The sequence below is a fragment of the Triticum aestivum genome, chromosome 2D (assembly GCF_018294505.1).
Source record: "Triticum aestivum cultivar Chinese Spring chromosome 2D, IWGSC CS RefSeq v2.1, whole genome shotgun sequence".
In the NCBI taxonomy this organism is placed as follows: domain Eukaryota; kingdom Viridiplantae; phylum Streptophyta; class Magnoliopsida; order Poales; family Poaceae; genus Triticum; species Triticum aestivum.
In genome coordinates, this window is record NC_057799.1 from 639672553 (window position 1) to 639690085 (window position 17533).

The window sequence follows — 17533 nt, forward strand, 5'->3', positions numbered from 1 at the left end:
CCGCCAGTCGGTGGCAGCCTCCACCATTTCCCTCCACTTTCCCCAAACCCTCCTCCCGCGCGCACTCCTGCCGCTCGCCATGGATGACGACCTCGATGCCGCCGCCAGCCTCGCCTCGTCCGGCATCACGACCCCTCCCCCCCTCCGGCAAAGGCAAGCCTCGCGCTCCCCGCAAGACCGCCACCGCGCCCAAGCCAAAGAAGAAGCTGACGCCCGAGGAGCGGGCCAGGGAGTTTGCGAAGAGAAAGGGATGGAGGCACGCGATCACTACTAGGGAAAAGCCTAGCAGTAACGCGGGTCTAAGGGCTATCAGTAGCACGGGGCACCGCGCTACTGATACGGCGCTACAGCTAACGTTTAGCAGTAGCGTGGTTTGACACGCGCTACTGCTATACCTACTTAGCAGTAGCGCTTTCCAAACCAGCGCTGCTGCTAAGTGCTTCAGCAGAGCGTTTTCCTGTCCAGCGCTAAAGAGCGCTACTACTATATTTTCTCATAGCTTTTTTGCTGCGTATTTGTGATGTTTTTGTACAGGTTTTATACAGTATTCTAATCATATCATAAACATGCAATATGCTCATCATATCATACACATAATAGTCTCATCATATCATCCAACACAAATCATGTCGTCACATCATAATCACGATATAGCTATACAAGTTACATAACATGTCTCATCATACATAATGTAGTACTTCTTGAGGCGTCGGTTCGTATCCCTCTCTCGCACTAACGTGAACCTAAACTAACTACTGGCTGTCGCTCGGAAACCGGTACACCTAGGTCTGACACTCCGGCCACTCGTCGTATACTCCTGGCTTAGCACTTCTTCGCCATCGACGATCTATGCACCTGCATCCACATGAGTCGATGATATGCAACATATATAGTTAAGCAACAGAAAGAGACAGACTTGGCAAAAATAGAAGTAACATATCATAAGAATAAATAACAAAGTTCATCGTACCCAAAATGCCCTAACTAGAGTGATCTTTGCTAGTTGAGGAAGACGGTTGAATTACATCATAAATAAAGTTTCGTCGTGCATAACTCAAAGTTTCGTCATAGAGAAAGTATGGACTAAATGGACACATTGTCATATATCGTCGATCACTCCAACATGTCGTGCCATCCACCCAAGTCAGGGAGATAGTCCCCGAGCACAGTGAAAGGCTTCAGGTCGAGACGCTGAGCCGATATGTCCTAGTTTGTAGCACAAGTCATGCCGAAATTCACGGAAAATTTCGGCATGAGCTTTGCTAAAAAGTGGACAAATCGAGCACCTGAAATTTGCCGAAACGGAAATGAATCAACATTCAGGCAAAACATAGGCCACTCGGCTTCATTCCCTGGAAACAACAAAAGGCCACTTGGGCACAATCGAACCACTTCAATGTTGCATATAACAGGACCACTTAAGAACATGTACATGAGCAACTACAACAGTAGATAAACATGAGCAAACACTGTTGGTATGCGTATAACATGACCACATCAAATTTGCATCTCCTAATGTTTGACACTTCAAGAAAATCTTTTAAATTATGAACCCTAGAACTCAATTCAAATTATGTCCTAAATTTCTGTCATAATAAAAATCAGTAAAAATTAAGAACCTAGTACACTTGCAGCACTGATAGAAATTTATATTTTTATATTGAATTTTTTTCTCTAAACTAAACCCTACTGCCCTAATTAACATCTAGTTAAACCCTACTGCCCTAACCCTACTGTCCTAGTACTTAAGAGCATCTCCACTAGGCCCCCCAACAGCCCCCAGGAGGCCTTTTTCATCGCCGGCGCGCATTTTTCCCCCAGTCATGCCCCCAGAAGCTCAAAAAGCGCCGGATTTCGCCGAAATTACGTGCAGCGGTCCCAACCCAAACCCAAAAAGCTGGGGTGCAGGTGGGGGCGCCGGCACTCTTTTTTGCATGCAAAACCCCCACAAGTCAGTGTCTCTCTTCACTCTCTCTCCTCTTTTCCTCACAGCCTCTCTCCTCTTTTCCTGTGGCACATCTCGCACAGACCGTACTCCTCGTCGGAGCAGACGGACTCGTCCTCCGTCGCCGGCGCCGGATCCACGGCCTGCGCGAGCGGCGCCGCTCTTTGGACCACCTTGACGACGTCGCCATTGACGCACAGGTTGGTGCTTCTGTCGCGAACAGCGCCGGAGTCCGCGTGGCGCGTCTGCGCCAGCGCCCGTCTTGGACTTCGCCCCGGCCACGGACGGCCCCGAGCACGGAGGCCACGGGCGCACCGTCCCGAGCATCTCCAGCCATTTTCGCGTCCCGGGCGGCCCCGAGCGCGGACGCCACCTCCGCTTCGCCCCCCGTCCGCTCTGCTCCCTGCCCCGAGCGCGGAGGCCATGGGCGGCCCCGGCACCGGGCGTACCGTCCCGCGCGTCCCGGGAGGCCCCGAGCGCGACCAGGACGGCCTGGACACGGCGAGCCGACGACTTTTGCCCACCACGGTGCCGCGCTGGCTTCATGGCCTCCTGGAACACCTCGGCCACGAATAGCTCGATACTGGCCGAGATCGTGCCGCCGCGGTCGAGGATGAGCGTGTACGAGTTGGACCGGACGTTCGAGGCCGTGCTTGCCTCGTTCGCTCCCCCGGTGGTCGGCATGCTCGCCGAGCGCCTCTATGGCTACAAGCTGGTGTGCTCTGCTGCGAGGGGCGTAGTGCACGCGACCTCCGTCGACCAGCACAACGCGACCTACCTGCGCCCGGTCGGGTCTAGCTCTGCAGTGCCGTCTCCCGCGTCACCCTGCTTCGAGCCGGCGCGAGCCGCCCCGGCCTCACCAGCGCCATTGCGCCGTCCTCGACCACGAACTGCTGCTGGTGGTGATGGGCCGCCCACGCCCGGCCGCCCGCCCACGCCCCATGGCGGATCCTCTGCTCCGCGGGTTGCTACAGCTGCTGCTCCTACGTCGGCGGCGGTGGACGGGGGTGCGTCGGCGGCGGTGGATATGCGGTGGCGACTGGCGAGCTGCTGCTCCTGCGTGGGCGGCGGTGGATTTGCGGTGTGTCGGCAGCGGTGGATTTGCGGTGGCGAGCTGCTGCTGTTGCTGCTACTCCAGCTAGCTCTGGGGGCGCAACGAGTGGAAAAAAATCCACCCCAACCAAAGTTCTCGCCGGCAGCCCCCCAAGCGGCAAAAAAATGCCTCCTTGGGGGGGGGGGCAAACGGCTGGAGATGCTCTAAGCATCTACAAGTACTAACTAATTAGATGAAACTTAGCTAGCTACTTAAGCATCTACAACTACTTAAGCACCCATTGATGAACCCTAGGAATTATACAACTCGTTAAGCCTACATTGGGTGCAGAACAACTATACAAGTACTTAAGCAACTATATATAGAACCCTATAATATATTTAGTTAACTAATTAAGCATATACAAGTTTGTCCTAAAAATAATATTTAGTTAAGTACATAAGCATATACAAATTTGTCCTAAAAATTCAGTTAACTACTAATTTCATTCATTTAGGTCATTCATTTAACTTCACCTAATTAACCTAGTAAAACCCAACTTCCCTAACTAAAAAATATCTAATTAACATCTACTAGTACCACTACTGCCCTAACCTAATTAACATCTACTAGTACCACTATATATACTACTAGCAGCACTACAGCAACATTTTCTTCATTTTGTTCTTCTAAAAAAACAACTATGAAAACAAAAACCATAATTAACCATACTGCCCTAATTAAATTTTTGTCTAAACCCTACTGCCCTAGTTAAACCCTACTGCCCTAACTAAATATTTGCTCTAAACTAAAAAAATTCTCTAACCTAGCCAACCTAGTTTACCTAGCTAGTTAACCTAATGAACCTAATTAACCTAGCCAGTTAACCTAGTTAGTTAACCAAGTTAGTTAACCAAATTAACCTACCTAGTTAACCTACTTAACCTAGCTAATTCCTAGGGTTCATAACTAAATTCACCTAAGTAAATTAACCTAGAGAGGAGGGGTGGGGGCTTACAGAGAGGGTGCTCGGGGGAGACGGTGGCGGAGAGGTGCTCAGGGGAGACGGTGGCGGGGAGGGCGTCGAGGGTGGCTCCGACCGGTGGCGGCTCCGGTGACAGCGACGGAGGCAGGGGCGACGAGGGAGCACGGGCGGCGAGGAGCGGACGAGGGTGGCTCCGGGGGCGCGCGGCTTAGGTGGTGGCTCCGGTGACGGCGACGGAGGCAGGGCGACGAGGGAGCAGGGGCGGCGAGGGAGAGGTTGGGGAGACGTGAGAAGAATGGGGAATTGGGAATTGGGGCAAGGAGGGACGCCCGCGCAAGGACAAGTCAAACTTAGTAGTAGCGCTTTTACCCAACAAGCACTATAGCTACTTAGCTATAGGGCTTTTTGGAAGAATGCGCTGCTGCTATAGATAAGTTAGCTATAGTGCTTGTTAGTGAAAACGCGCTATAGCTAAAGTAGCTATAGCGCTTTCGTCAAAACGCGCTGCTGCTATTGCTTTCATTTTTTTTTTCATTTTCATTTTTCCTTTTCTTTTTTCTTTTCTTTTCCTTTTGTTAGTTGCAGCACTGTCACCTTAAAACGCTCTGCTACTATTTTGTTAGCAGTACCGCGGTTTCTAGAAGGCCGCTACTACTATACCAAGCCTGGCAGCAACGGTTAGAACAGTCATAGTAGCAACGCGTTTTATGATGGAAGCGCTACTGCTATTTGGGTAGCAGTAGTGTGCTGCTTCGCCCTGCGCTAGTGTTACTTAGCAGTAGCGCTTTGTTTTAACAAGCGCTACTGATAAGTCTTTGTGTATAAGCTTTCTCCTAGTAGTGGACAGACGCAAGGGACGAAGCAGCGACCGCGGCCGCCATCGCTGCCGCCACGCAGCAGGAGGACACCAACGCCCGCGTCGCGGCGGCAGCAAGGGAGGCGCTGTTGTACCTAGGGTTAAACCCTGGCCAGCACGGGCTCATCAACGCCGCTGTGGCCGCGGCCAGCACCGGCTCTTCTACATTTCCTCGGATGGTGCTGCCAGAGTCGCCCCGTGCGTCGGCGACTCACCCGATTCCCGGCTTCCACATCTACCCGCAAGCCTCTCGACTCTCCAGGGAATGCTCGCCGAAGGTGAGCATGGTGGCGCCTTCCATGCTCGCGCCCGCACCCATCGACCTCAATGCCACACTGGTAGCCGGTGGCTCGTCATCCAGTGGGCCAAGGAAACACGCGCGTGAGATGCCAGCTGACATGTTCCCCGGCGCCCGCAACCTGTTCGACAGAATGCCGGCGGCCGGCGACGATGATTTCATGCAGAACATCATCTTCGAGGGTGGTATGGTGGCCGCTGGCGGTGCCGTCACGGATGGCTACGATCCTGATGAGACACAAAGCCAGGAAGGCCGAGGGCCGTTCACGCCGTCGACCTTTGATCAAGCTGGCATGCAGGCCACCTTCATGCAAGATCAGGTCGGCCTGGACCTGGACGGCTTCCCGCTCGACCATGAGTTTCCGAAGTACTACGGGCTCAAGGAAGAGGATGAGTTGGACATCAGCGGAGAGCCTTTGTTCGTGGACAAGGTCGCCAACCAAGCCGTCAGGGCGAAGCCGAAGCGCAAGAGCAGGCGGACGAAGGCATACACGGTGGCCGACGACAAGCTCCTTTATGAGTGTTGGAGGGACATTGGGCAAGACCCCAAGACCGATGCCGAACAAAAGGCATCAACCTTTTGGACTCGTGTCCATTGTGAGTTCCATGAACGCAAGAAGTTTCCGCCGTACCAAATCCAAAGCACGCGCGGGTGGGTGTCCATTTCGAAACGATGGAAGGTGATCCAACAAGAGTGCAACAAGTTTTGTGCCACTCTTGAGAGCATCAAGGCACGCCCCATGAGCGGCATCGGCATGCAAGACATGGTATGCATGCAAGCACCCCTCTTTGTATCATTCCGTTTATGCTTGCATGTCCATTTCCATATCCATTTGCCAATATTCTTGCATGCAATTCATTTGTAGGCACTCCAAGCTTTGGAGGAATTCAAGGTCCAACACGAAGGCAAGTCCTTCAACCTCTCCCATTGTTGGAGGGACATCAAAGACGAGGAGAAGTTCAAGGCGCAATATGCCACCCTCATGGCGCGTGGGGGGAAGAAAGTTGTGGAGGAGGTTGGCGAGAGCGAGAAGGCACGGCCGCTGGGGAAGACCAACTCCAAGAAGGAGGACAAGTCGGATGCGGCATCGATCGCCTTGATCGCAACCGTGGAGGGCATGATGACCAAGAAGGACTCATGGGACAAGAAGCGCCGGCAAGACAAGGAAGAGCAAATGAACACCTTCATGGACATCCAAAGGAGGAGGCTTGAGATGAAGGCGGAGAAGCAAACGAGGATGCTTGAGATGTAGGCGGAGAAGCAAGCCAAGATGCTAGAGATCGAGGCCGCCAGTGCCACGACCAAGAAGACAGAAGTGGCTCTCGCTAGTGTGACGCCCCCGATTCAATCGTACACTAATCATGCACGCAAACGTGTACGATCAAGATCAGGGACTCACAGGAAGATATCACAACACAACTCTAAAACATAAATAAGTCATACAAGCATCATAATACAAGCCAGGGGACTCGAGGGCTCGAATACAAGTGCTCGATCATAGACGAGTCAGCGGAAGCAACAATATCTGAGTACAGACATAAGTTAAACAAGTTTGCCTTAAGAAGGCTAGCACAAACTGGGATACAGATCGAAAGAGGCGTAGGCCTCCTGCCTGGGATCCTCCTAAACTACTCTTGGTCATCGTCAGCGGACTGCACGTAGTAGTAGGCACCTCCAGTGTAGTAGGAGTCGTCGTCGACGGCGGCGTCTGGTTCCTGGGCTCCAGCATCTGGTTGCGACAACCAGGTAGAAGGGAAAGGGGGAAAAGAGGGAGAAAAGCAACCGTGAGTACTCATCCAAAGTACTCGCAAGCAAGGAGCTACACTACATATGCATGGGTATATGTGTAAAGGGCCATATCGGTGGACTGAACTGCAGAATGCCAGAATAAGAGGGGGATAGCTAATCCTGTCAAAGACTACGCTTCAGGCCACCTCCATCTTGCAGCATGTAGAAGAGAATAGATGGTAAGTTCACCAAGTAGCATCGCATAGCATAATCCTACCCGGCGATCCCCTCCTCGTCGCCCTGTTAGAGAGCGATCACCGGGTTATATCTGGCACTTGGAAGGGTGTGTTTTATTAAGTATCCGGTTCTAGTTGTCATAAGGTCAAGGTACAACTCCGGGTCGTCCTTTTACCGAGGGACACGGCTATTCGAATAGATAAACTTCCATGCAGGGGTGCACCACATAACCCAACACGCTCGATCCCATTTGGCCGGACACACTTTTCTGGGTCATGCCCGGCCGCGAAAGATCAACACGTCGCAGCCCCACCTAGGAACAACAGAGAGGTCAGCACGCCGGTCTAAATCCTATGGCGCAGGGGTCTGGGCCCATCGCCCATTGCACACCTGCACGTTGCGAGGGCGGCCAGAAGCAGACCTAGCCTAGCAGGCGTTCCAGTCCAATCCGGGGCGCGCCGCTCAGTCGCTGATGTCAAGAAGGCTTCGGCCGATACCACGACGTCGAGTGCCCATAACTGTTCCCGCGTAGTTGGTTAGTGCGTATAGACCAAATGGCCAGACTCAGATCAAATACCAAGAACTCGTTAAGCGTGTTATTTTGAAGTAACCGCGGACGCCGACCAGGGCCAGGCCCACCTCTCTCCTAGGTGGTCTCAACCTGCCCTGTCGCTCCGCCACAAAGCAACAGTCGGGGGCCATCAGGAACCCAGGCCCACCTCTACCGGGATGGAGCCACCTGTCCTTTCAGCCCCCTCATCAGAATCACTTGCGGGTACTCAACGAGCTGACCCGACTTTAGTCACCACATGTGTCATGTATATAAAGTATATAGTATATACCCGTGATCACCTCCCGAAGTGATCAGGGCCCAGTAGTATAGCATGGAAGACGGACAAGAGTGTAGGGCCACTGATGGAACACTAGCATCCTATACTAAGCAGTAGGATAGCAGGTAAGGGTAACAACTGTAGCAACAATGACAGGCTATGCATCAGTATAGGATTAACCGAAAGCAGTAACATGCTACACTACTCTAATGCAAGCAGTATAGAGAAGGAATAGGCGATATCTAGTGATCAAGGGGGGGCTTGCCTGGTTGCTCTGGCAAGGAGGGGTCGTCGGTGACGTAGTCGATCACAGGGGCAGCATCGGTCTCGGGGGTCTACCGGAGAGAAGAGGGGGAAGAAACAGTAAATATAAAGCAGACATAGCACCACAGAGCATAACATGGCAATAAGATGTGTCGTATGTGACCTAACGTATGGCTACACGATAAAGGTGAAGGGGGAATTCAACCGGGAATGCATTCCCGGTTCCGGACCTGTATCAAACAGATGACCGGAGGGGGAATGTTCCATGTTCAGCATGCTAGGGGCATGTGACAGATGAACGGACCGCGTACTCGGATTCGTTGGATTTTTCTGAGCAACTTTCATGTAGAAAACATTTTCATCCGAGTTACGGTTTAATTTATATGAATTTTTAAAGATTAAACCATTTTTTGGATTTATTTATATTAACAAAAAAGGAATTATGACATCAGCAGAGTGTCAGCATGACATCAGCAGGTCAACAGACCCGCTGACTGGTCAAACTGACCAGTGGGTCCCATATGTCATAGACAGAGGGTTAACAGTGGGTTATTTTAATTGAACAGGGGTTAATTAGCAGTTGGGCCCCACATGTCAGTGACTAATTAGTTTAGCTAATTATTTTTATTTAGGAAAATGTTTTAATTAGGTTAATTAGGCGGGGGGGCCGTGTGTCAGTGGCACTGAGTGCCCAGTCAGCATAGTTGACCACGGTCAACGTGGTCAACTAGGTCCAGGGGGCCCACAGGCAGCGACCCAGAGGCGGGCCCTGCCGGTGCCAGGTCAGCGCCCGCGCCGGAGCAACGCCGGTGAGGCCATCCGCGGCGGCCGAACGCCGGAGACGGACGGAAAACGCGTACGGGGCACGGAAAGAGGTGCGGCTAGGCGCGTTCGAACGGCCACTCGACCGCGCGTCGAGTGGTGGTGGTGGCATCGCCGGACCTGGCCGGAAACGTCGCCGGCGACGAGGTCCGAGGCGGAGTGGCTACGGTCAACGGTAGAAAAGGAGCTACGGCGCGCTACAGCTCGGGCGAAAGGGCTAGGCGCGTGTTGTGCGACGCGGTGAGGCTAACGGGCATACGCCCGTGACCATTTGGTCACCGAAGACTCGCCGGCGACGAGCTCCGCGGCGCTGCGTTCGGGCGCGCGTGGGGAAAGTAGCTAGCGCGCGTGCGAGGACGGCTAGAGAGATGAGGGAGGAAGAGAGGCTCACCTAGTGGCTCACACGATGGCCCGTGGTGGTTTAGGAGCTGTAGAGACGTCGCCGGAGCCGAAGAAGGGCGGCGACGACCGGAGACGTGGACGAAAAGGGATCCGACACTTTGGTGCTCCCCAACTCCAGCTGAGGCCACCGGTCGATGGAGAGGACGATGGCGGAGCTCCCCAACAGGTTGGCGAGGCGCCGCGAGGTCGGTAGCCGCGAGGACGGGCGAGGCACGGCGGCGACTGTGTCGGCCTCCTCTCCAAACGAAGGAGAGGGAGAGAGAGAGAAGGGGATCTGGAGAGCGAGGGGCGAGGTGAGTGGGGTGGCAGACGAGTGGGAGGCGAGGGGGCCGAGGCATCAGGGCGGTGGAGACCTTATCCCGTTCGGCGGGGACGGCGAGGTGGTCGGGCGGCGACGAGCCTCTGTAGCGGTGCGCACCGGGGGAACAGAAGGGAAAGGAGAGCGACCAGGGAGGGGAACTGGGCCTGGCCGGCTGGGCCTGTCTCTGTGGCCTTAGGCCCAGGGGCAGGGGGTTCCCTTTCTCTATTTTTTTATATTTTCTTTTCTTTTATTTATTTACTTTTCTGTTTTAAATCATTTTAAATTATTTAGGCATTTTATAAAAATGTGTTTACTACACCATATTTATCTATGTAATATTTAGTACAAACCGAACATTTTTATTTTAATGTTTGAAAACTTTTATTATTTACCAAACTTTGAATTTGAATTTTGGACCGGTTTTGATCTAACGATAGATTAGCAGCAGTAACCGTGGTGACGTGGCACCATTAGCGTGGGATCACTGTAGCTTAATTATCCGGGCGTCACAATTCTCCTCCACTACAAGAAATCTCGTCCCGTGATTTAAGCGGTGGAGTAGGGGGGGGAGTGTTGGTAGCGAAAACCTAACGAGTCTTCTCTATCTTGGCTACCCTTTCGAAGAGGTTGATCCCTTTTGTTGATGTCTTCAATCCTCTGCTTCAAGTCACCATGATCAAGTCATCATCCTTTCTTCGGGATCTCCAACGTACTTACGAATAGGTAAGGGGTAGCTTGGCTACGACAGAATGCTTATGAGGGAAAACAATCTGGGGTTAACCCATGAATGAGCATAAGAATAAAATACATCGAGAGTAAGGTACGAAGGTACAATAAGAGGTTCCCAGCGGATAGATAGTTGCTCGAAGTCTGAACCAGAGTGAGAAAGGGGTTCAGAGTAGCGAGAGTAAGTATTGCGTCTGGTAGCAGAACAGATCACAATAAGGTGGCTCGTGAATTACATACGAAGCCAAGCGTGAGGGTCAATTTTGGAAGACAGGGATGTACAGGAGAGTCAGGTTTCGATCCTGTGGAACTGTGGGTTATGGGCCCACCATGTGAGTTAAAAGTAGAAAGGTGCTAACATCTTGCACGACCATGATAGCAAGGCAGGTCAGAGAATAGCCTGTCAATTATGTTGGCAACAAAGTTTGGTACCAAGGGCGTGGGACGAAGAGAACCATTTTCCTACTCGTTGAAACGAGGCGGACCAATAGGCAAAGTTCTCGTCCATCGGTGGTTACCGGAATGTCATCAACAATAGTAATAGGGTCTTATTGACAGAGTAGTACACCGAGGTGTTTACATAAGCAGTGAATTATTACTGCTTAGATCATATAGATCACAAGAAAGATTAAATAAAATAATGGAAAGGAGAAGGGTGATCATCAGATTAAACAGAACAATGGAAAGGAAAATGTGTTTAAACACATATTTCAAGGGTATATCCTTCCCAAGGGCAAGCTGAGCATGATATCCATGACAGGATATAATGTAGAAAACTCTTTAGGTAGCGGAGAGAAATTTCATGACATTACCCATACAACGGTGTTTGGATAATTGAGCAAGAATCATTTAGCATTGGGCTTCAAATGTTCTTGTAAAAAAATTGGAGTACCACAGACATGCTTCGAGATAACATTGGCATGGTCTTCAAGCAAAGGTCAGACTTTGGATACAAGGGATCCATCAGGAACAACTTGTAGAATAAGTTTTACAATTTCCTCATGGAAGAATGGATAACCTTGCTGAAAGGAAGAACTATAACAATAGGTCCTCCGGTCAAGTGTGCTAGGCATGACATCACCTTACCAGGTCATATAAAGACCAATGTTATAACTCTTGAAAATATGCTCCAACCATCATAGCTGACCAAGATTCAGATCTGATCGGTGTTAGGAAACCTCAGACTCGGGATGCCTGAGAAGAAAAGGTGCCAGACAAATTGACGGGATGACACTGTAAGATTCTCAGGAAATGAACTATGAAGTGATCTCCGTTAACAAGAGTTCGTCATTAACCCAAGGAGAGGACAAGGAGGTGGCTGATGGGCTAAGGACAATTCATCGAGATTTCCAAAAGATGGATTTCCACAATTATGTGAACAAGGAGATAACACTTGTCAATTCAAATGATATAATGTTGTATGCTCTAGGAAAACATACACCATCAATCATTAGTCGAAAGGTGTGCCCTGAATATGACCTTAGGCAGCAAGATCAATGTTAGAGTGATGATTCAATAACCAACAGTCTAAGAACGAACTGTCGATCGTTAACTTCAAAGCAATAGGGTTGTTAGAAGTACAGAACTCAACCAACATCGTTAGCATATTGGTATCCTAGTTAAAAACAACACGGGGACCAAGGAAGAATGGTGATGGTGAGAAGTATCATCATACCGAGAATTTCTAAGAGGTGGAGAAATGCTCACGACATTCTTGACATCAAAGATGGTAATACTCCACGGTAGAACATAACATAAGTTGGATAGCAAGGAACTCAAGGTACAACACAAAACAAGAACAAGTTTTTGTGTTGGGGGGGATGCAATAATGTTGTCGATGATAACCCAAACCATCGAGGGCAAAGGATGGTATTTCTCATCAAAATTCGATAGATCTCTTGGAAGAGCTCAGAATGTTGATGATATTCACGACACATTTGTCGCGAGAGTTCATGAAGATGTAATCGATCGGCGACGACATCAAGTCAAAGGAATGATGAAGCGAAAGGTTATTGGAACCAAGGGTACGACACAAACTCAAAACCAAGCTTGTTGTTCAAGGCGAAATGATATGATGAGGAGGATCGACGTAAGGTTAGTTCATCGTCGAAAATTGTGCTCCGGGAAGAAGGACCAGGTAGCACAGTTAAAATCGTCACGACAAGGATATAGCCAAGCAGGCTAGGAATGACGTGATCAAGTTCAAACTCGTAAGTAATGAAGGTTACCAAGAGTTGTTTAATCGCGGTGCGGACTCGAGTCAGTTATCGGTGTCTTTGAGTGTTTAATAACTCAGAGCCCGTGAAAAATTGGAATCAGTGAGAATGTAGCACTTGATGAAAAACTCATAAGAAGTTATGCAGTTCCATGATAATCTCGAGATACCAGGGGGGTAATACTCGACGACAGATCAAAGAAGAGGTTGGACTAGGGTATTGCTCTGCAGAAGACAAGTGCTCAAACTTGTACGAGAAATGGAATCAAGGAGAAACATGGTCGGAACCATGTCCACAGATACAAGATGAACTTATAACAAGGGGATAATTATTTTAAGAGAAGCTTCCATGATAAGGTATACATCGTGTCCATGGGCATGAACACAAAGTTCAAGGTCAACTCCCACTTCTTTAATGCATAACCTTTCATTCACTTCTCGTCTTCAAAGAAGTTGTAGGGTAGAAAATTATCTGGTAAAACACCAGAAGGGTATAACTTGTGAAAACTTTCGGGTTCATACGGTTTTAGGGAAGGTATAGGTTCAACCCATCGGGGCATCTTAGGAACATATACTACGAACTTCAGGAGTAAATAACACAAGCTCGAAAGCAGAGCATCGTTGGCCAATTCAAAGAATAGGATTTACCATTGGCATTATGTATCAGGGAAAGAACTTCCAACGTGATTGAATATGAAGGACGTTGTCGGATAAAATCCAACAAAGGACTTGATGGTCCACAAAGGATCTGACGTGAGTATCGGTGCTCAACCAGAAGAGGAAAGAATGCAAATGCAACAGGTTATGGAATCATATGAATAATTCGAAGCTTAAATGCAAAGGAATTATGATTCTAAATCGAAGGATCAGAAGCAGATGCTCTGATCAAGGATGGATAAGTTGAATAGACTTAGGGGCACAATCGACGGCAATTTGATTGGTCGAGAACTAGCTCCTGTTCAAAATGACGTCTGAGCCAGAGGGATGATTTCTAGGACCTGATTGAGGATTGCGAGCATTCACAACATATTGAATCAACAGACCCAAATGATAATGACAAGGGATGTGAATCAGATTACGAGACTTATGGGATTAACCATAATGCAAGCAAGCAAGAATTTCAAGAGCAATAGGCTACTCAGGATTTCCAGAAAATTGAATGGTATTTCGAGGACTTTTGTGAAACACATGAACAACTAGGAATGAGTGGATACTCGATAAGCGCGAGGAATTATCCGTAAGGGTATTCATGAGGCAAGAACTGTATAGCAGTAAGCTCAAAGGATTCTTGGAACAGCGGAGAGCAGTTCGGGGCATCTTGTATTAACAAGATCAACTTGGAATAAAATTAAGAACGACGGGTGCAAGTATTTATCCATAGGGATAGATCAGTGGTAGGGAATTGCAAAAGCAACGAGCACAAAGTCTCGAGAACATCGGAGAGTATCTTCGAAATCCTTCGGTGCACCAAGCAATCATCTGGAGTGAGGGCTCCGGGAGGAAGTAGTTACGAGAACCTAGAGTCAGAGTTAGTAAAATCATTTCACCCGAATAGAAGAGAGGTCAGAGTCCCAGAGTATAGGTCGAGGAATAAAAGATCCTAATACCACCCAATGGCGACGTGGGCCCGTAAGCCACACAACCATGTTAGTAAAAGTTTTTGCAATGTCTAGACTCGACTTCGGCCAAGGATTTTGGAAGGGGGATTCCTACAGGCAGTCGGCTCTGATACCAACTTGTGATGCCCCCGATTCAATCATACACTAATCATGCTCGCAAACGTGTACGATCAAGATCAGGGACTCACGGGAAGATATCACAACACAACTCTAAAACATAAATAAGTCATACAAGCATCATAATACAAGCCAGGGGCCTCGAGGGCTCGAATACAAGTGCTCGATCATAGACGAGTCAGCGGAAGCAACAATATCTGAGTACAGACATAAGATAAACAAGTTTGCCTTAAGAAGGCTAGCACAAACTGGGATACAGATCGAAAGAAGCGCAGGCCTCCTGCCTGGGATCCTCCTAAACTACTCTTGGTCGTCGTCAGCGGACTGCACGTAGTAGTAGGTGTTGGGGAACGTAGCAGAAATTCAAAATTTTCTACGCATCACCAAGATCAATCTATGGAGTAATCTAGCAACGAGGGGAAGGGGAGTGCATCTACATACCCTTGTAGATCGCGATGCGGAAGCGTTGCAAGAACGCGGATGAAGGAGTCGTACTCGTAGCGATTCAGATCGCGGTTGATTCCGATCTAAGCACTGAAGAACGGTGCCTCCACGTTCAACACACGTGCAGCCCGGTGACGTCTCCCACGCCTTGATCCAGCAAGGAGAGAGGGAGAGGTTGGGGAAGACTCCGTCCAGCAGCAGCACGACGGCGTGGTGGTGATGGAGGAGCGTGGCAATCCTGCAGGGCTTCGCCAAGCACCGCGGGAGAGGAGGAAGAAGAGGGGTAGGGCTGCGCTATGAGGGAGGTGTTCTCTCTTGTGTATGGCAGCCCCAAAACCTCAAGTATATATAGGGGAGGGGGAGGGGCTGCGCCCCCATCTAGGGTTCCCTCCCTAGGGGTGGCGGCAGCCCCAATCCCCATCTGGGGTGGCGGCCAAGTGGGGGGGAGAGGGAGGCGCACCAGGCATGGGCCTTAAGGGCCCATCTGCCCTAGGGTTTGCCCCCTCTTCTCTCTAGGCGCATGGGCCTTGGTGGGGAGCCGCCCCAGCCCACCTAGGGGCTGGTCCCTTCTCACACTTGGCCCATGTATGCCTCCGGGGCCCGTGGCCCCTTCCGGTGGACCCCCGGACCCCTCCGGTGGTCCCGGTACACTACCGGTGATGCCCGGAACACTTCCGGTGGCCAAAACCATACTTCCTATATATAAATCTTTACCTCCGGACCATTCCGGAACTCCTCGTGACGTCCGGGATCTCATCCGGGACTCCGAACAACATTCGGTAACCACATACAAACTTCCTTTAACCCTAGCGTCATCGAACCTTAAGTGTGTAGACCCTACGGGTTCGGGAACCATGCAGACATGACCGAGACGTTCTCCGGCCAATAACCAACAGCGGGATCTGGATACCCATGTTGGCTCCACATGTTCCACGATGATCTCATCGGATGAACCACGATGTCGGGGATTCAATCAATCCCGTATACAATTCCCTTTGTTTATCGGTATGCTACTTGCCCGAGATTCGATCGTCGGTATCCCGATACCTTGTTCAATCTCGTTACCGGCAAGTCTCTTTACTCGTTCCGTAACTCACATCATCCCGTGATCAACTCCTTGGTCACATTGTGCACATTATGATGATGTCCTACCGAGTGGGCCCAGAGATACCTCTCCGTTTACACAGAGTGACAAATCCCAGTCTTGATTCGTGCCAACCCAACACACACTTTCGGAGATACCTGTAGTGCACCTTTATAGCCACCCAGTTACGTTGTGACGTTTGGTACACCCAAAGCATTCCTACGGTATCCGGGAGTTGCACAATCTCATGGTCTAAGGAAATGATACTTGACATTAGAAAAGCTCTGAGCAAACGAACTACACGATCTTGTGCTAGGCTTAGGATTGGGTCTTGACCATCACATCATTCTCCTAATGATGTGATCCCGTTATCAACGACATCCAATGAAATTGGCCAGGAAACCGTAACCATCTATTGATCAACGAGCTAGTCAACTAGAGGCTTACTAGGGACATGGTGTTGTCTATGTATCCACACATGTATCTGAGTTTCCTACCAATACAATTCTAGCATGGATAATAAACGATTATCATGAACAAGGAAATATAATAATAACCTATTTATTATTGCCTCTAGGGCATATTTCCAACAGTCTCCCACTTGCACTAGAGTCAATAATCTAGTCCACATCACCATGTGATTAACACTCATAGGTCACATCACCATGTGACCAACATCCAAAGAGTTTACTAGAGTCAACAATCTAGTTCACATCACTATGTGATTAACACTCAATGAGTTCTGGTTTGATCATGTTATGCTTGTGAGAGAGGTTATTAGTCAACGGGTCTGAACCTTTCAGATCCGTGTGTGCTTTACGAATATCTATGTCATCTTGTGGATGCTACCACGCGCTATTTGGAGCCATTTCAAATAACTGCTCTACTATACGAATCCGGTTTACTACTCAGAGTCATCCGGATTAGTGTCAAAGTTCGCATCGACGTAACCCTTTACGACGAACTCCTTTTCACCTCCATAATCGAGAAAATTCCTTAGTCCACTAGATACTAAGGATAAGTTCGACCGCTGTCATGTGATCCATTACCGGATCACTATTGTACCCCTTGACCAAATCATGGCAAGGCACACTTCATATGCGGTACACAGCATAGCATACTGTAGAGCCTACGTCTAAAGCATAGGGGACGACCTTCGTCCTTTCTCTCTCTTTTGCTGTGGTCAGGTCTTGAGTCTTACTCAATACTCACACCTTGTAACACAGCCAAGAACCCCTTTCTTTGCTGGTCTATTTTGAACTCTTTCAAAATCATGTCAAGGTGTGCGTTCTTTGAAAGTATCATCGGGCGTCTTGATCTATCTCTATAGATCTTGATGCCCAATATGTAAGCAGCTTTTATCCAGGTCTTCCTTTGAAAAACTCCTTTCAAACAACCCTTTATGCTTTCCAGAAATTTTACATCATTTCGGATCAACAATATGTCATTCACATATACTTATCAGAAATGTTGTAGCGCTCCCACTCACTTTATTGTAAATACAAGTTTCTAACAAACTTTGTATAAACCCAAAAACTTTGGTCACTCTATCAAAGCGTATATTCTGACTCCGAGATGCTTGCTCTAGTCCATGGAAGGATCACTGGAGCTAGCATACCTTTTAGCA